This window comes from Notothenia rossii, assembly GCF_949606895.1.
Source record: "Notothenia rossii genome assembly, chromosome: 4".
NCBI lineage: Eukaryota > Metazoa > Chordata > Actinopteri > Perciformes > Nototheniidae > Notothenia > Notothenia rossii.
In genome coordinates, this window is record NC_136902.1 from 51967319 (window position 1) to 51988515 (window position 21197).

Sequence of the window (21197 nt, forward strand, 5' to 3'; positions counted from 1 at the left end):
GATCAGACATATCAGGTAATATCATAGGTAATATACATGTTGTGCATGGAACATAGTCAAGTTAGCTACCTAGCTAGTAGCGACGAGTAGCGAGCACGTTGGTTAGCATTACATTACTTAGCCTTGTTCTTTTTAGTAGCCTTTCCATGAAGTTATTATTTTATTACATGAAGTACACCAAAATGTTAAACAGTAAGAGTAGTCATCATGGTAAGTATTTCGTGAAACATTTGAAGAGTAGGCTACTGCGCCCTCCACCGGGTGCTAAGGAAGCAGTTCAGGGAGAGTCGAAGGAAGGCAGGCAGGCAGGGAGCTTTGCATGACATTCTTCTGGACATGTGTCATTGTGATGACAGTGAGGGTGAGTCAATCTGTTTGTTGGAAAGACAGTAGTTGAGTGATTACTGAGAGAAAATTATTAAAAGAGATAATTATTCAGTGTTTTTACTTTAAAGTGTTGTTACTGACCTTTTTCTCTTTTATTTTCTTTACCTCACCTGTAACTGCTGAGACCCTGAGGAACATGCACACTGACCTGCTCTGGCAACCTGATTTCCACTGTACGTAATAGTATTTGGTTATGGTATATTATTTATATACATCAAAGGCACAATGCCCCCCCCAGAGACACACATGTATTGAGTGTGATATTTTGCATAGGTCATGTGAAATCATCTTTACATACTAGAAAACTGTAGGAGCGGCAACTTGTTTTGAAATTGAATTTTTAATATCCGACAATAAAGTTGATCTGTTTTCTTTATTCTTCTCTCTTCCCAGCTCCATCTATCACCGTTCTCTGTTCCTGCAGGTCCTGCTTGCTAATCAATGCTTTATTTTTTTACACAATTACAAATAAAGTCAATGTATTGTATGACATGAAGTTGTGCTTCATTCTGATTCAATAATAAATTCATTCTGCCTTCAACTGCAAAATGATTGTGGACTGCACCAACATCCATGTAGCTGCCCCCAGTAAGATGAACCAAGCAAAGCTGACACTCAACATACAGCTGTGCTCTTAAGTTGACATGAAGAATTTGTGAAATATTGGTAATTATTTGGAAAAAATGACTGACGATGCAGAAAACTTTTTTTTATTTAGGAACAGTGGTCAAGTGAAGCATTTATCAACACATATGTGTCACACTTAAAAGGCCAAACACACTGGCCAAACACACCTCGTTTACAACTCCCCAGTTGACAGCCATGACTCTGTCTAAATTGTACCCCCCAAGCACCCTCTTCATGAGGGACGCGCATGGAGTGGATGAAAGTCCCGACCTCAGCACAGCACCAAAATTGCTGGCTGTCAACCTGCCCTGTCTGTGTAACTGCCACTGAGGATTTGTCCGCTGTCCTACGGTGGCTGTCTGGATGGCAGCTTGCTGATCTCTGCTCAGTCGCATTGAGGCAAGAATTGCCTCAAGCCCACGACCCCCATGCTCCTTCACCAGCTCCGGCACGTTGAAAATGGCCTGATGTTGAGGCTGCAGCTCTGGCTCAGGTGACAAAAGCCATGCCATGCCACGCTGCACCCCTCAGTGCAGACCTGAACCAGTCTACTTCCTCAGTGGCGATGTCTCTGGCCAGTGGGTTGTATGTCTCCTCTTGCTGTTGGTAGAGTTGAGACACCGGCTGGACTACTTTTGAAGTGCCAGGCTTCCTCCACTGGCACTCAACTTCTGTGGAGCTGATCTGCCACATGGCAAATATTGCCAATGCTGCAGCGTGGCTGCATTTGTACATCCCCCGTGCACAACCACAGACAGCGCTCTGCATCGTGCCATCCTCTCCCATGTTGATCTGTACAAATAAAGTAAGTACCATGTTTGTAAACATTCTATAATAGATTGAATAAGCAATACAAGGATGGTCCGGATCTGGGGGTGGGAGGGTTTATTTTTCCATAGTTTTGTCCTCTTGTCTGATTGTTGTTATTGTTTGTTTTTCTGTATTTTTTGTAATTTGTGTTGTATTGGTTGTGATTGTACATTGTATTTTTTTAAATGTGTATTACATTTTTGAAAAACATTTGATTAAAAAAAAGGATTTGGTCAGGATCTAGACTCAGTGTGTAGTTTATGAATTAATCAATGCTCTCTACATTAGGAAAACACATACCAGTGTACCAGAGGGAGTCACACACAGCTGTGCCTAGATAACCAAACAAATTGACAAGATAACCAAAATCCTTGAATCTACACACAGCAAATAAACTCAAATGACACAACGAGATGTAAAAAGGAGATCACACATATAGTCCATATAAAACTGGCCGCTTCAATCTGAAGAGCAACTAAAACAAAACACGGGAGTGTACCTTGTTCTTGTGAACACTAATGTTATCCATAGCATACACACCCGTATACAGTACACCCGTTCTAGGTTCTGATTGGCTCTCTAGGTTGGCATTCTAGCTTCTGAATGGCTGTCCAGGTTGTCAATCACAGCCGTGGGCATATTATACTAGTCGACTCGTAACATCGCTAAACTTTTTTTCTTGACGGTTTTCTCAGTCAACTAATGCTATTGATAACAGTAACATAAATTAACACAGCCCTGCACACTGCAGTCATTATATGCCGGGTCTTTGGTTCATCATCTTCTTTTTCATTCTCCTCCTTATTGACTGACATTAATGTTAAACATTGCACTCATGTTACTCACCGAAACCTTGTAAAGCCGGTCCCGCATGCTGGCTCTTACAGAACCGACTAACTCCCCTTTCGTGTATGTACAGCTCTCAACATGCCCAGACTTGTAGTGATTTTCACCTCGTTTTATACTTTTATTCTCATTCTGAAAGAATGAGGTGAAATGTGCCAACGTGACGGCCATCTTTATGTTGGTGACGCGTATTGTGCGGGACCAGAGACATGTAGTTCACTGAGCGGCTTAACACAACAAAATGTGTTATTTCACAGTTTTACGACACATTTTTACTTTTTTGATTTGCAAAATTTTCTTTTAAATTGACAAACATCATATGTGTAGTTCGTGGCACAATTCAAACGGGATCGAAAGATACGTTTTCTCTCTCCATTGAATTCAATGTATAATTTTCCGCTTCCGGGGTCCCATGAGCTCCCCCGGAAAGGGAGGGACTTCGCCTCTCTATGGCTGGCGTCTATGTCACGTGATCTTCAAATTTCTCCGTGCAGAAAAAAAAAACATGGCTGAACTTCGTTTTATTCTCGGTGGAAAATGCCTATTTTAAAGGTAGTTTGGCCATTAAAATGCGTTTTGATGTCATTTGATGCGAGAAATATGAGTTGTTATTTCAGATTATGTGTGCAGTGGATGTACATGATCTTTAGTTTGCTAGTTATTACGAAGATTACTTCAGGAAATTGCGTCCATAGAACGTTTGAATTGTTACCAAGGTGGTTGCTAGGGACGCTGCTATTGATATTATTTCTGTTATGTTGTGTAACTGTTTAATGGTGTTGTCTTTATTGCTACCCCCTTCCCCGTCAATGTGTTGGTCCACAGCGCAAACGTATTAGTTTAACAAAATCCGCATCTAAAGATACGTTATTTTCCCCTGTGCAATTCCAGTCTCACATCTCACATCACATCGTCATTAACAAATAGACCGAAAACATTTTAAAAAAAAAATATATAATACTTTATTCCGAGTGTGCTTGCTTTTCTCTTTGAAAGTCATCACATCGCATTGTAATACACGGTTCGGCTGCATTAAATATTACATATCTGCTGTAGTTCTCTATTTATAGAGCCCTGATGAGAAGACTTCTAGACAAACACGAGGAACTGCCGCCAACACTGAAAACGTGACGTGGATCATAAATATATCAGCAATTAAACAACATCTTACATTTCTTTTCACACAATACCTCTCTTCGCAGGATCAACACTAATTCGGCTGACTTTTATATTTGATCCAATTGGTAGATAGGCTGTATTTACACCATAAAGGTGCACAGCTGATAGAAAGGGACACCTGGTGGTTAAAGCATGTTATTGAATTTCATTATTTTTATTATTAGATATTAATAGGATCCCTATAAAGTATATTCATTACTCGTTATTCTCTACTAATAGTTAATTAAAGACTGTATTGACTATTTTGCACATCCCTTTCAAGATTTCAAGATGTTCTAAGGTTTATTGACACAAACGGTGTAGTTATGCAATGAATGAAACACTTTGTGTATACCTCCAGCAATGTTAACTATGTTGAATCACTTATTTTAACTGATATTATACGTATTATACTCTTATATAGGATGTATGTAGATAGTATAAGAAATGTGAAGAATATGAATATGATTTAATGGTGGAGGTATACACAAATATTGATAGATGTCTTGTGATGCACTGTTGAGGAACCTGCGACCCAAGTTTTTCATCTCCGGCCTTGTCAGGTATTGAACAATCAATAAATAAAGAACAAAGAATTATTAAGTATAAAACACAGAATTTGTGTGATTATACTAAATGATTTACAAATAAACACCACTGCATATTTACAACTGTTACACATGCTGATGTAACGCAAATGTGTCCAACTTGGGATCAATAAAGTATATCTTATCTTAAGATGATCGATGGCTACTGCCATATTTGCAAAATTTGCCTCTGAACCTTGACAAGTGCATGTTTTAGGCTTCTCAATTCATGTAATGTAATGTAATGTTATCAATTAACAACAGGAGGGGTCACAAACATAAGACCAGCTGTTAAATAAAGCTCTTCTGACCTTAGCTGGCATGTGGGTATATATATTAATGCTGCCCATTATGGGCACAATCAATTTTCACCCATTTATTAATTATTTGTTTTAAATTTGAGGGTTTCCTATCCCCTAAACCTCCAGGGATGTACACAGTATACTGGCAACCTCTTATTATGGGTCTTTTAAAACTACAACTCCCAGGAGAGAACATGTTGCGAAACACAATATCGATAGCAGCGTCCCTAGCAACAAGTAACAAGTAGTTAATAATAATAAAAGACATTAAGAAAAAGGCAATTTAAACAGTCATTAAAAAGCAACAAAATCTACCTGCATTGCATTACTCTAAACGTGTAATAACGTGCTTTAACCAGTAGGTGGTTTGGGTTAAAAAGCTGTCAAGTTTACAGTGTTAACAAAATAAAATATACTGCTGTTTCTGGTTTAGTTTACGACGGATATATTTAGTTATTGTTTTGATATTTGTAACACAAAAGTAATGGAAAAAACCCACAGCAACACAGAAAAGATGGTCTTAACATGACCCAGCGGTCTAGTAGTTAATAAAAAACAATAATATCAAAACAAAATATCACTACTAACTTTATTGTGAAATTCAAACTGAACGGTAAAATAATAGTTTCCGGTCTATTCTGAGCCCGATCTCTGAAAATAAATAAAAATAAAGAACTACGACAGATGTTTAATATATTTAATGCAGTCGAACCATTTATTACAATGCATTCATGAGATGACTTTCAAAGAGTAAAGCAAGCACTGCTGAATAAAGTATGATTTTATCTTTTACGAAACGTTTTTTTTCCTATGGAATGCAGTTGGAGGTCAACCAATCACAGAGCTTGAGAACTAATCACAGGCTTTGTCAAACAGAGCACATGGTGTAGTCCTAAACGATAGCTGGGGATTCTGGGTAGTGTAGTGTCTTCTGCCATCCTTTACTCCGAAAAAATATTTATTTCTCCGAATCGAAGGGGAAAAATACAAAAGCATTGCATACAATTTAAACCAATCAATGTTGTGTAATTAACAAGGATAATCTGGTGTTTTTTAGTCGATGAGTAGTGCAGATATCACTGTAAAATCAATCGACAGTCAGGGGAATACTTACTTCCGGGTGTACAATTCTCTGTTATCCAATGGGAATGGACGCTCACATTGCCTTTAAGGGCAGCCGACACAAACGAGTGCCGTGCTTCCATGAGCGTCAAATCCCGCCGCAGATGGGAATACATTGCAATCAGTTGAAAGCTATTTGCGTCCCTTTATGAAGCTGAAGGAGCCTAGGAGCGTCACAGCTGCACGCCACAGGACCCTGACGAAGCGTCGCTCCTGGACCATTATGGAGTGAGAGTGTGTTGACTAGATAGGACACGGCTGGCTTGAGCAAACGAGTTCATAGCCAGCGTCAACAGTTTAGTGAGTGCGGCTTTGTTTTGGATTAACTCAACCGGATAACTCAAAACATATCCAGGATAGGTTGAACTATAGATTCATAGTATACCCCCCTGGTCTGAAGGAAACATTTCACCAGCACCACAGCTTTATGTCTACATCGCTGCCAGTCATACCAAGATGGAGGTTTATTTTAACTTTGGCTGACAAATGTCACGTGCCTTGTCAGTTTGCAGAGGTTTGGGTGGAGGCACGGGAGGAGCAGCTTCACAGAGGCTTGCCATTTGTTGACAACGTAGAACAGTCGATCCGGTCGATCGCGAGTGTGGTGCGGGTATATCGCGGACCGTTAAAAAAAAAGTAACAAAAGAAAGAAAAATAAAATAAAAATAATAATGTTTGAACAATACGTTTTTAGATGTAAACCTATCATCCACCACTCCGTTAGCAGGTGCCACTTGATTGACGTATATTTGAGACACCTCAATAATATAATACATTAACCGTGCTTTACGTGAACCTCATCATGACACAAGAGACGACGGCAGGACTGTAATTTCCCGTGTTCAGTGAACGCAACAGAGGCAACACACCAGACCAATCAGAGAGTTGCATGGAAATACATGTGTGCTTGTGTCATTCAAGCTCGGTTCTGTGTGTGTGTGGCGATAGCGCATTTAGTGTGATAGAGAGGGAGTGAGGGAGAGAGAGGGACCGGTGCTAGCGGGGACCGTAATGTTAGCATCTGGTTAGCTAGCTGCACTAAAGGACATAAGGAGCTGTTTCCACAACAAGCTGGAGGAGAGTCCTCTCCTTTCAGACTGAGGGTCTCAGGTGAGCTAAAGGACTCTTGAGTGTTTAGAACAGTTTTGTCACAAATTATTCAAAAGATTATTTCCGCGGCACACCTTCATATGATCATTATAGTTATACAAACAATAAGAGAATAAATGAAAAACAGGTATGAAATAGCCTACTATATGGCAGTAAAACAAGAATACAGTTTAATGTGATTTGTAAAATAACCATAAAGAAAAAGAAAATCTGTTTACAGTTCTGTTTCATATGGGTGCTGAGAGAGGTATCCATAGATCTCTTCATGTTGCTCTCAAAGTGCACCAGATTGATGCTTTCAACTTCAATATTTAAAAAAAAATCTTCCCGGGGGAACATCCCCCGGACCCCCCTTGAGAAGGTGAGGTCCGCCCCCCAATTGCACTTTACCTCTGCCTATATGCTGTGAGCTAATTATGGAGCCTTCATTGTGACAGTAATTCAGATGCAATTAGCCTATATAAAAGGCCTCAAATTGGAAGCATTGTCTGGGCCGTCGATTTCACTCAATTCTGCATTAGGTAGATCTCGCCTTTCACCTAGGCCGAGGTCGGTGATCTTGGGCTTAAAAAGGTTGGTGACCACTGACGTAGACAGATGTGATGCTGTCAGTTCATACAGCTGACAAACTGAATATTACATTTGATATTAAACAGACGACACACACATGATCTGAAAAGACCAAGTGAGTTTGAATTGTAAGAGATATAGCAGTATTTGGCTTTTCCTTAATCATGCAAATTATAAGAATGGTCCACTTTTCTGACGTACTCTCCCAACCTAGCAATCCCCATGTAAATCAGTTTGAACAGAAAGGCCTAGAAGGGAAATGGAAACATAACCAAACTTCAAATAAAAAAACACTAAATATTGAATTACTGTGTAATATACTGTAGACTTAATTGTTTTTGGTTTGTCACGCACACACACACACACACACACACACACACACACACACACACACACACACACACACACACACACACACACACACACACACACACACACACACACACACACACACACACACACACACACACACACACACACACACACACACACACACACACACACACACACACACACACACACACACACACACACACCAGCATGCTTTTCAGCCCCCTGTCTGAGCCTGTCTTGGCCTCTTTGTTGGGGCCAGCATGACAAGAACTCCATTGTCCAGAGGCTTTTCCATATGTTTCCATGTAAAGCACAGTGAAGCTCTATGGACAATACCAGCAAACACACTCTGATCTGACTGTCCTCTCTATCAGGGACCCTCGCTCACGAGTCTGAGCTGCAGAGGACTGCATGGGGAAGTGTTTTCTTGTAGAGTTGCTACAGCATCCCTCCGCATAACCAGTTTTATTAATTGAATGTGATTAGTTAAAGACACTATAGGATTACACCATGGGTTTCATTATTTTAACTTTGTTTGTTAGACATTATATTTTCATTCTTTTTGGTATTAATGCTGGCTCATAAACAACACATGTAGTTTTTTTTTTCTTCAAGGTATAATTTTCAAGTCATTGTGCATGCAACCTAGTTGTCTATAGCTCCATTCACACATGCATTGCAACCCTGAACATATGGACATAAAAAGCAGTATGTGAGAACTCAAAGTGGAGAATCATTTGGACCGAAAATTAAACAGATTTACTCTGCAAGTTCTCAAGTAAGAACTCTATGTAATGTCTGATTGACCCTGTTTGTGAATTGAGCTGTGTCATTTACAGCCGGAATAAAGTCACAAACAGACCTTCTGTCCCTGAGGGCTTGAGCTCAAATTGTCAGAGCAATTCAAGGAATAGCCAGAGACCTGGATGTTTGTGACCAATTACCAATCAGGTATGACAATGGTGTAATCTGCGCCATGTCCATCCATTTTCTACCCAGACATTCCTAACCAAAAAAGTGTTCAGAAGTATGGAAGCAAACAAGAGACAGAAGTATTTGATTGTTATCAGACACCAAATTAATAGCATTGGAAATAATTACTTTGAAAATCATGTGTCTGAATGTTTTTGCTCCGAATTTATCCATGTGAAATAAAAGTGTAACAATTGAAGTTAAACAAATTCGAATGCTCAAATTCAGATCCCAAAAATTAAAGTGAAAAAAATTCGAATGGACAATTTCGGTGTTTAAAATTCGACGTCAAAAATTGCGATGCAGCATCATCCGGGCTACTCAGACAGGATAAGCAATGGAGCCCGAAAGCAATCAAACCGACTTCTGGCCTATCAGAGCCAAGCGGAAAACTCTGGGACAGTGCGGTGAAGCCCGATGCTGCAAACTGTAGGCGAAGGATGCAGATGGGAGCAATTCCCGTAGACCCTATGTTAAAATGTCCAACTTAACATCAGAAAATGAACATGTCTCTAACCTGGATCCAAAAAAAAACATTCTGTATATAGTTAGATTCCCCCTTCATGACAACGGGACTGCTGCTCCTAGCTCCTCAGTTTCACTGCTAGCTCCGTTAGCTCAATTGGCTTCGTGATGCTACAGCGGCTCAGCTCATGAGGAGAACAGTACTTGAACTCGGCCGTGTTTGTTGTGTCTGCTCCTGGTGGACCATTCGTCATGCAAATATAGGATTTATCTGCGGTTAAAACAGACCGTCCATGAATGCAGTTTCTTCGGTAAGTCAACCCTGCATACTTTATGTTATGTTACTGGTGTTTTTATTAAGCTAACGTTAATGAATGTTTAGAGTTGGGTTAGCATTTAAGCAATCGGTAGCTCCATCTGTGCTAACGATGCTATGCGTATAAGTTAAACGTAATAGTGAAGTAATAAACATTAAGTGGGATGCTACTGTATACCAAAAGGCTTCTGTGCGAGGTTGGTAAAATAAGGTCATCCTTGTACGTTAGATAGTTAGTTTGCTAGTTAGGTTACTGTATGCATTGTTAAGGTTCATTTAAATTCGCTAGCTCTACTATAGCATAAAATAGACTAGCTAACGTCAACGTATTGTATTATCATCACACTTGAGAAACAGCCTTATCGTGGCTGTAGAACGGAACATGTAACTTAAAGAGCATCTTGCAGGTTTTTATTTTTTCTACATTTATGCTTAAACTTGCTTGAAAATTACAATAAAAAAAGTGAATGCACGATTTGATATGTTTTACGAGACATAAAGGCAGGAATTCAGAGGGAAAGGAGCAATTTTGAGCTCTGCTCTTAAAAACGGCTTTTTTTTAAGGTCATACGTCAAACGCGTCATATTACATCACACAGGGGACACATCTCCGCTCTCTGACCGCGGGTATAGTAGAGTTGCGTTGAGTAGAGCGGTTGTGTTTTAAGGAGCTGGTATTTTTCGGTAGTTTTACATTGCATTTCACCATTTGTAATCATGGTGCAGTATTGTGTTTGTGCAGGTTGCACAAATACCAGCCTGTCAGGACATCGAGTCCACAGTAAAAAGGACCGGAGCTAGCGTTCGTTCCTGGGTGCGTTGTGCATCCACCTCCCTGCACCACATACTCTCCACAGCTTTATCAGGAAACCGTATTACTTCTATCTCCCCCCCCCCCCCCCCCCCCCCCCCTTCGCTGCTCTCTCTCTCTCCCCTCCGGTACTGTGTTGTTTGTGTGTGCGTGGTGGCTGTCACTCCTGGCTCCTGGCTCAACCTCCACTCACCTGCTGCAATCAGCTGTGCACCCTCCCCGACTACACACCTGCTTTCCATCAAGCCATTTACAACGACATATCAACGGAGGCTCCACAACCTTTCTCCGCCAGATCGTCAAGTATCAGCCGTATCTCGCGTCTCTCCTCCGGTACACAGCACCGTAGTGTGGAGTTGCATTAGGTAACGCGAGATACGGCTGATACTGTACTTGCGCATTAGTTTCTGTTATGGATCAGTATCAACAGTCCTGCCAGTAACGTTACCAGTGCTTGAATTTGGCCGGTACTCACCGGTACGCAGTACCGGCACTTCTGATTTTTACCCATGTGGTACCGGCACTTCTTACTGAGTACCGGCAGTAAAATGCCGGTACTCAGCCGCCGGCAATATACGTATATATTGTAAACGCAACGCAGCGCAAATGTGGGTCTGACTCTGCCTCACAGAGGGTGACTGGCTGTCTACATGACGTGGCCTGCCGACATTGCCACTTTCATACAGATTATACTAATGCCCTCGATTGGTCTCTGTGTGTCATTCAAGCTCGGGAGGGTGTGTGTTGGTGTATGTGTGGCGCGAGCGAGCGAGAAAGCGCGCGCACCGGTTACGTGTATTGTTGTTAGCATCTGGTGCTAGCTAGCTGCGCTAACGGATATAAGGAGCTTTTTCAACAACAAGGTGGAGGCAGAGTCCTTTGCTGTCAGACTGAGAGGCTGATAACTACAGCTCTGGTGAGGTAAATTACTCTCTTGAGTCTTTAGATAGTTAACTTAGTTTAAGTTATCTCAGTTGGTCTCAAACGGTTCGGTCACCATCTATGTAAACACATTATTTCCATTTGAGGGGGTAGTGATGAGTAAAATATGCATGAATAATACAAAGAAAATGTTACCGCGGTGAATTTGGTTTTAGGTTGGATATTCGACGGACATTCGCGGAACCGCCAGCAGCGTCAGTTTCCCGGACCCGTCAGCAGCGTCAGTTTCCCGGACCCGCCAGCAGCGTCAGTTTAACGGGGAGATCTTCTCTGCAAAACGAGGCTTCATTTAGGGACCATCAACAAATGACTTTTACAATTACACAAGAAAAATGTTATTTTTAATAAATCGACAGCTTCTCGATCATGATGCGAATATGAAGCAAATTCACTCCAGAGCATACAGTTATTGAATACACATTTTAATACTTTAAATACGTTTTATTAATAGTTTTGATGGAAACATTTGCTTATTTCTTCAATAACTTCCAGGTCATGTGACCTAATCACTCAAAATCAATGTTGGGTCAAAGAACTACATTGGCTAAATAAGACACACCTCTTTTTATTGCATTTTAATACTTACAATATTTTAATATTAATATTTTAATGCGAAAATGAGCTTATTTCTTCAATACCTTCCAGGTCATGTGACCGATTCACTCAAAATCAATGTTGGGTCAAAGAACTACACCGGCTGAATAGGACACACCTCTTTTTATTCCATTTTAACCCTCTAAATATTTTATATTAATATTTTGATGGAAAAATGAGCTTATTTCTTCAATACCTTCCTGGTCATGTGACCGATCCACTCAAAATCAATGTTGGGTCAAAGAACTACACCGGCTGAATAGGACACACCTCTTTTTATTTCATTTTAACCCTCTAAATATTTTATATTAATATTTTGATGGAAAAATGAGCTTATTTCTTCAATACCTTCCTGATCATGTGACCGATCCACTCAAAATCAATGTTGTGTCAAAGAACTACACTGGCTAAATAGGACACACCTCTTTTTATTGCATTTTAATACTTAAAATATTTTTATATTAATATTTGAATGCGAAATTGAGCTTATTTCTTCAATACCTTCCAGGTCATGTGACCTAATCACTCAAAATCAATGCTGGGCCAAAGAACTACACTGGCTGAATAGGACACACCTCTTTTTATTGCATTTTAATACTTAAATAATTTGTATATTAATATTTTGATGCAAAAATTAGCTTATTTCTTCAATACCTTCCAGGTCATGTGACCGATTCACTCAAAATCAATGTTGGGTCAAAGAACGACACTGGTTGAATAGGACACACCTCTTTTTATTCCATTTTAACCTTCTAAATATTTTATATTAATATTTTGATGGAAAAATTAGCTTATTTCTTCAATACCTTCCTGGTCATGGGACCGATTCACTCAAAATCAATGTTGGGTCAAATAACTACACTGGCTGAATAGGACACACCTCTTTTTATTGCATTTTAATACTTAAATAATTTGTATATTCATATTTTGATGCAAAAATGAGCTTATTTCTTCAATACCTTCCAGGTCATGTGACAGATTCACTCAAAATCAATGTTGGGTCAAAGAACTACACCGGCTGAATAGGACACACCTCTTTTTATTCAATTTTAACCCTCTAAATATTTTATATTAATATTTTGATGGAAAAATGAGCTTATTTCTTCAATACCTTCCTGGTCATGTGACCGATCCACTCAAAATCAATGTTGTGTCAAAGAACTACACTGGCTGAATAGGACACACCTCTTTTTATTGCATTTTAATACTTGCATAATTTGTATATTAATACTTTGATGCAAAAATGTGCTTATTTCTTCAATACCTTCCAGGTCATGTGACCGATCCACTCAAAATCAATGTTGTGTCAAAGAACTACACTGGCTAAATAGGACACACCTCTTTTTATTGCATTTTAATACTTAAAATATTTTTATATTAATATTTGAATGCGAAATTGAGCTTATTTCTTCAATACCTTCCAGGTCATGTGACCGATTCACTCAAAATCAATGCTGGGGCAAAGAACTACACTGGCTGAATAGGACACACCTCTTTTTATTGCATTTTAATACTTAAATAATTTGTATATTAATACTTTGATGCAAAAATTAGCTTATTTCTTCAATACCTTCCAGGTCATGTGACCTAATCACTCAAAATCAATGTTGGGTCAAAGAACTACACTGGCCGCATAGGACACACCTCTTTTTATTGCATTTTAACACTCTAAATATTTTTTATTAATATTTTGATGGAAAAATGAGCTTATTTCTTCAATACCTTCCAGGTCATGTGACCGATTCACTCAAAATCAGTGCTGGGTCAAAGAACTACACTGGCTGCATAGGACACACCTCTTTTTATTGCATTTTAACACTCTAAATATTTTATATTAATATTTTAATGGAAGAATTACCTTATTTCTTCAATACCTTCCAGGTCATGTGACCTAATCACTCAAAATCAATGTTGGGTCAAAGAACTACACTGGCTGCATAGGACACACCTCTTTTTATTGCATTTTAACACTAAATATATTTATATACATTTTTTGATGGAAAAATTCGCTTATTTCTTCAATACCTTCCAGGTCATGTGACCGATTCACTCAAAATCAGTGCTGGGTCAAAGAACTACACTGGCTGCATAGGACACACCTCTTTTTATTGCATTTTAATAGTCTAAATATTTTTATATTAGTATTTTGATGGAAAAATTAGCTTATTTCTTCAATACCTTCCAGGTCGTGACATAATCACTCAAAATCAATGTTGGGTCAAAGAACTACACTGGCTGAATAGGACACACCTCTTTTTATTCCATTTTAACCCACTAAATACTTTTATATTAATAATTTTATGTGAAAATTAGCTTATTTCTTCAATAACTAATGACTCAAAATCACTTTATTAATTGAATACTAGTCTGTACACAATAGAAACAGCTCTTTATATCGGATAATATTACATCCTCTATTTAATATTAATATTTCTATTACAAATTCAGGGTTTTTTCTATAGCTTCCCTGTCATGTGACCCAGTGATTAATGATCAGAAAGTAATACAAACAAGGCTACACAGGACACATGTTTTACTAATCGTCATCATTGAGCACATTTCAAGTATTACTTGCACAAAGGACATTTCCAATATCCTGTCTCTGCCTTTTTAAGGTCTCTGCTGTCCATTGCCAGACACTGGGCATGGTACCATCGTTAGCAGTCATCACACTGAACCTGTTGAAGTGAAATAAATAATGTATTTATAATATATTTGTACCTTAGATTACCATTCAGTTGTCTTAATACTCAAGTGTTAGTGAGGAATCAGCTGACACAATCATCTACTCCTTAAAACCCACTCCCTGTGTTTTAACATGCTCTATTGTTTTGTTTTATTTTTTTTGTTTTATTGTTCTGTCTTTTACATTTTTTGATTTAAGTATTCCAGTAGTGAGTGTTGCATTTTTTAAATGTATTGTATTTAGTTGTTTAAAATTAAATGTGTTTTAGGTTGACTTTTAAAATCTGTCCAGGGACTACAGATGAAAAATAGCCTCTTGGCTAACTCTGGCATATTTACAGAAATGTTCATTAATGTGCACTGTCCCTGTTAAATAAATAAATAAATGTAGACATCACAATTACACATTTTCTTCACAACAGCTCATCCAGTCTGTGATGGGAGATCCAGATCCTGGAGGCCTTAAGGCAGCACACATAGCACAATAAGTGTGCTCATCAAAGACTGAAACAAGATAACAATACATGTATGTCAGCTTCTATATAAATACATATATATATATATATATATATATATATATATATATATATATATATATACATACAGACACCCATATATACATATACATATATTCATATTTATTTACCTGGTGCAGGGCTGGCCCTAGACTTTTGGGGGCCCTAAGCAAGATTTTGTTTGGGGGCCCCCTTCACTCTAGCGCGTTCTCACTACACACAACACGGAACCAACTTTTGTCTTATGATGTTAGTATGAGCACACATATTGTACAAATAAGCATGTAAACACTAAAGTGGGACCTGAGAAGAGCAGCACAGTCTTTAAATTGACTACAAATAACTACCTAGGCTATAACTAATGACTATATAAACTCAGTGAACAGAAATATAGAAATTCCTCAGTCCTCAGTGACATATGTTTTGTTGTTGTGGCTCTGAGTCTGTACTCCAGCACATTAGATTTGAAATGAAACAAGGACTATGAGGTTAAAGTGCATACTTTGACCAAGTATTAAATATGACTACTTTGTTGAAGTGTATGTTCATTTGTCCAATATTACATTTGATCCCCCATTTTAGGGGATCAAAAGTACTCTGACAAATGAACATAAACTTGAATAAAGTAGTCATATCAGATAGCACTGATGAACTGACAGTACAGAATAAAAAGACTGACAAAGTGACCATCACTGTTCAAAGATAGATATTTTTAATAAAAAACACTCAACACTAAATAGAATATATAAATAGATCCAAAAATACCTTTAAAGGATTAAATAATATGTGCAAAACAAACTGCTTAACAATGAAATGAAATGTAAAAAAACAAATGCAAATACAAATGTTCCTCTCGTACGTACAGTCAGAATTGTTCTCTTCTTGCTTTCCTGGAGGCAAAGTCATTGATGACCTGATCATAGGAGATCTGGCTGCCAATCTGGTGGTTTATGCTGATTATTGCCATTCCACTCAGGCGATCCTGGGCCATGGAGGACCTCAAGTATGTTTTTATCAGTTTGAGCTTCGAGAAGCATCTCTCTGCGGACGCCACTGTCACTGGAAGGGTACAGGCTATTCTCAGCGCTATCCAAAGATTTGGATAGATCTCACACAGCTCGTTTTCATTTAAGAAGGTGAGCATCTCCAATGTGGTCATATCTTCTTTGGGAAGCTCTGGAAGGCTTTGCATCTCCATGGCTAGCTCTCTCCAGTCAACGTCTGCCTCTTCGCCACAGGTCAATGTTTTTCCCAGCAGGGCACATTGGTCTGTAAGTGACTCATCATCCAGATTATGGAAGTTGTGAAGCACTCCAAACTTGTCTCTTACTTCCCCCAGGGACTTGAATCTGTCCTCCAAAGACTGGATGCCACAGTCCACCACAACATTAAAGAATCCTGTTTCCAGTCTCGTCATGGCATCAGCCACTGCCTCGTCAGCTGCCTCGTAGGCAAAATGCCTCTTTTTGCTCCGCAGCCTCTTTTCTTTCAGCACTGCCTCAACATTCATATTTCCACAGAGCTCTTTTGCTGTGGCCTGAGCATCTGTGAACCCAGTGGCCCTGTAGGTTACCAGCGATGCTTTGGTTTTGTCTAAGAGACTGACCGCAACATCCAGCTGCATGTTGACAGACTGAAGGAGCTTGCTAACTGTATTGATCTTTGACAGAATATCATACCAGACAACAGTGCAGATTTGGAATCTAAATGATCCAATTTCTTCTGCCAGGGATTGGGCCTCAATTCTGACCATGAGATCATTTGCGTTTTCCCTCACCTCTAGCAAAGCCTCCCTGACCTTATTCGTTTGGTAGCGCAACGGCTCGATGCTATTCACTCTGCTCTCCCACCGCGTCTCACTCCAGGACTTGAGAGTGATGTACACATGTTTTTTTAGGATGGTCCACCTCTGGGGAGAACCTGAAAACAAGGTGTACAGCTTCTGAACATTACCAAAGAAGCAAGTAGCATCTATTGATCCTTTGGCTGAATCCGCCACCATCAAATTCAGTGTGTGGGCTGCACAAGGAACATACAGAGCTCGAGGATTCTTCTCCAACAGCCTGGCCTGCACCCCTTTATTTCTGCCCTTCATGTTTGTACCATTGTCATAGGATTGTCCTCTGCAGTCCTCAAAGGGGATCTTCAGCTCCTCCAGCCTGTTCAAAATGAGTGTAGACAAACCAAGCCCTGTGGATGCAGGGGCTATGATGAACCCCAGAAAGTGCTCCCTGATCTCAGTCCTTTTCTTCACACTCACTGTTCGAATCACAACAGTTATCTGCTCCTGGTGGCTGACGTCTGGGGTGCAATCCAAAATGATGGCAAAATACTTGGACTCTTTGATTTCAGCCACCATTGCTGCAAGTATTGTGTCACTGATACAGGACATGAGTTCATTTTGGATTGTTTTACCCAAGTATGTAGTGTAATTTCCTCCACTGTCAATGCGTCTGATGTGTTCTTTCAGAACAGAGTCAAACTTGGCAATTAGCTCAACTTCTTTGAGGAAATTCCCATTGTTGTGGTTATGCAGGGTGTCAACAGTCCCTCTAAGTCCCAGGTTCCTCTCTGCTAGAGATTGGATGATGGAAACCAACCGAATGAGCACCTCTCTCCACCTCTTCTTCTCTGCCTCCAGGAGGTACAACTCTGTTTTGTCTATTGTCTTCCCTTTTCTAAGACGGAGCTCTAGTTCCTTCCAAGTCAACACACTTTTCACATGATCTGGGCTGTTGTCGTGTAGCTTCAGTAATGCGCCAATATTCACCCAGTCCTGTTGTCCCTCTGTTATGAGCTTTAATGATTTCTTGGAAAACAACTTGCAGCAAAAGCAGTAGACTGAATCATTGTTCTTGGAGTATATTAACCAGCTTCGCTTAACTTTCTCACCATTTACAAGTGTTCTAAACATGTAATGATAATGAAAGCTTCTGTTGTTTGGTGTTTTCGGGAATACAAAATCTCTGTCCACCTGTACTGGCCCCCTAATCACCAGATCTGTACGTACGTGATCGTTAAGTACTGATGGCCACCCAGTTGGATCCATTGGTGAACCAGAGAGAAAAGGAGTAGAAGTTACAGAGGTAGGTGTAGTAGGCGTAATGGTACTGCTCTCAACTTCAATGGGTACAGAAATACCTATAGGGAAATTAATTTAAAAAAATAAGTTTTTGTTACTTGACATGTTTACAAGTTGATGTTCCTGGCAATGAACAACACAGTTGAATGATTGAACACAATAGTAATAATAATATTCATAATAATAATAATAATAATAATAATAATAATAATAATACCATGATTGATTGGACATATAGTGCTTTGCTTTTCTTGACAAACAAAGTTAAGGTCTCTTTGATGTAGGCCTAAACTTACCAGCATTGTCAGAGGTGGTTTCTTCAGTGATGGAAGTTGATGGAACTGCTATGGAATAAAGAAGTATATCATTGTTTAATATATGACTATAGGACTGTCTCTAGATCAGCTGTCTTTTCACCACTATGGCGCTGCTTTTGAGATAGCTCCAAAGTGCTGATCCAGAATCAGTCCTTAAAAACAGGTATCATCAAACTCCTGCCCCATGCATGACAGATATTTATTATAAGCAATGAACAGCGAGCTTGCTCAATAGAACTTCGACAAATGGCAATTGTAGCTAGCTCTATGGGCTTAATCTATACACTTAACACATCATTTACCAGCATTGTCTGAGGCGGTTTCTTGGATGACATCGGAGTCACTGGTGCCAACAGCTGACCTTGTGGTTTCACATTCACCAACAGCAGCGGTGGAGGTTGATTGACCTGCTATGGAATAAAGAAATATATGATTCGTAATGTAATGACTTAATATTCCAAATTCAGAAAGCTCTCACTTTGGGCCCATTTGAACTCACCAACAGTGTCCTCAGTGGACGTTGTGGTGTGTGCTGGCACCTGCTGTGGGCTTCCAAAGTACTTCAGAAGTGCTCCTGAGGAGAGTATGTTACAGAGTTAAGCTTTATGGAAACAGACTTGAAATGGAACATCAAATGGAACATACTAGCTTTATATAGCTAATTCAATATTCAGCCAATGAATACTTGCATTTACATGAACTTAGAACCCACACAATGATGTTTGGATAGTTCGATAGATAGATAGATAGATAGATAGATAGATAGATAGATAGTACTTTATTAATCCCAGGGGAAATTGGTTTACTTGGTCAAAATATGAAACAAGCACATATACCTAGCTAACATTAGCTACGAGTGTGACTTGCTGCCTGAGCTAAATTTTTCTAAAGTAAATTAATCAGTAACGTTAATAGCATCGCATTATTCTACAGAAAGGCTGAGATAATAATGATAACTTGGCTAGTTAGCTAGCTGTAACATTAGCTAGAAAGTAAGTAGTAGTAGTAAGTAAGTTAGAATACTCCCAAATCCAAGTTATCCAACTATTGTTAGTGGGACACAGGACAGGAGACAGAGCCATAATATGAAGTTACATACCTTTATTGTCTTGCCTTTTTTCTTCATTAAGTTTTCTATTTTTTCGTTTTTGATCACCAGAGGCGTATGTCCTTTTTTTGCCAGACATCATGCAAACTGAAGGCACCACAGTTGAGCGCTCAGCTTTGCCTGCCTGCTCGCTCAAGTTGTCACAGCGTTACAAATGTGCCACAAAACCAACCAATCGGAGAACTCGAGAAGGTCAGTTCTGATTGGCTGGTCGTCTCCAATCATATCTTCTATCTGAGATAGATGAGAGTAACACCTACGCCACGACGATTGTTTTTGTACTCCAAATATTAAGCAAAATATGTCACATTATATAATGACTGTTACAGAGTCATCATTTTGAGAAAAAGGCCTTCAAAGTTTCCTCTTCTCTGGATCGATCTGATTGATTATTAGCAGAGCAAATTATCAAAATAGTACGGAGGGAAGATATTTTCGTTTGGATTACTGGTCTGGGGGAAGCCCGCGAGTGTGTGTGTGTGTGTGTGTGTGTGTGTGTGTGTGTGTGTGTGTGTGTGTGTGTGTGTTTTTGTATTTTTGCATTTGTGTGTATTGTGGGAAAACACTCGAGAAACACCGGCTGTTGTTATGCCTGCTGTGACGTCAAGTTACTCCGTTCTCCGCTTTTAATTATGCCGTTACAAGCTTCAAAGTTGTATTTATCATCTGAATTTGCCGAAACAAGTTTAATATTCTGAAAGCCAATACTTTGTTTATTTGAAATCAGATGAAAACAAACTGTAACGGACCCTGCCGTGTTATCTATGATTACTATACACCTTACATTCATCATTTCAGCGGAGGGAGGGGAAGCGGCGCTGCGGAACAGCAGAGTGGCGAGTGAGAGCTGTCATCCTCCCTTTACAAGCTTCAAATGCCTGTAGCTAATGAGATTGAATCAGTGTTCGAATTACCCATTTGCTTTCGGGGGAGCCCTATTTATTTATTTTATTGCTAATCATATAGGCAGACCTGAAAGATCTATATGTTTCCTGCATTAGGTCAACATTGATCGCCAATAGCTTGTTTGGTAGGACATCTTTTTTTCTCCTCTCCGAAATCTCGATCGCTTTTTCGTTTGCCTGGCCCTTATGGTGATTATAAATCTTTTTCCGCAGGTTATTCTTTTAATCACTGCTGACTTTTCCCTGAATCCTTTCTTGTGAAAGGTGCACTCCGGTGGATTTTTCTGCGAGCGGCAGAGAGATCAATATACGAGTGAGTGGAATGAAAATCCATGGATAGCTTTCATTCCACTCACTCCATCTTTTCTGTGTCCAGTTAAAAGGCAGGTCATGGGCATCGTCAGTTTTGCTAGTGCAGGTGGCGCCGGCGGCTGTGGCCGTTGTTGAAGCCTCTTCAGGCTCCGCATCGGCAAGCCTCTCCCTCGGTGTGGAGCTGTCAAACGCGACCCTAACGCCGCTTAAAGCCGGCTAGCTAAAAGTTGTTCCGTTCACGTTGTCATTTTTAGAATCCTTCGCTTCTTTGCTTGTGAATCCAAAAGCTGCGAGGCTTGGCTGATTTCGTTTCGCCATATT

General features: G+C 39.6%; 2 long non-coding RNA genes across 2 annotated transcripts in view; one reads left to right on the plus strand and one right to left on the minus strand.

Annotated features, from left to right (window-relative positions):
- The first annotated feature begins 9421 nt into the window (after window positions 1-9421).
- LOC307037022 overlaps window positions 9422-21197 on the plus strand; it is a 32730-nt gene continuing 20954 nt past the window's right edge. Inside the window, exon 1 of the long non-coding RNA XR_013807562.1 lies at window positions 9422-9600. This is a non-coding gene — a long non-coding RNA (uncharacterized lncRNA). The remainder of the gene's footprint in view (window positions 9601-21197) is intronic.
- LOC307036789 lies at window positions 17682-19845 on the minus strand. The gene is made up of 3 exons (XR_013807454.1): window positions 18854-19845; window positions 18531-18578; window positions 17682-18293 (listed from the first exon to the last, which is right to left on the minus strand). It is a non-coding gene; the product is annotated as an uncharacterized lncRNA (long non-coding RNA).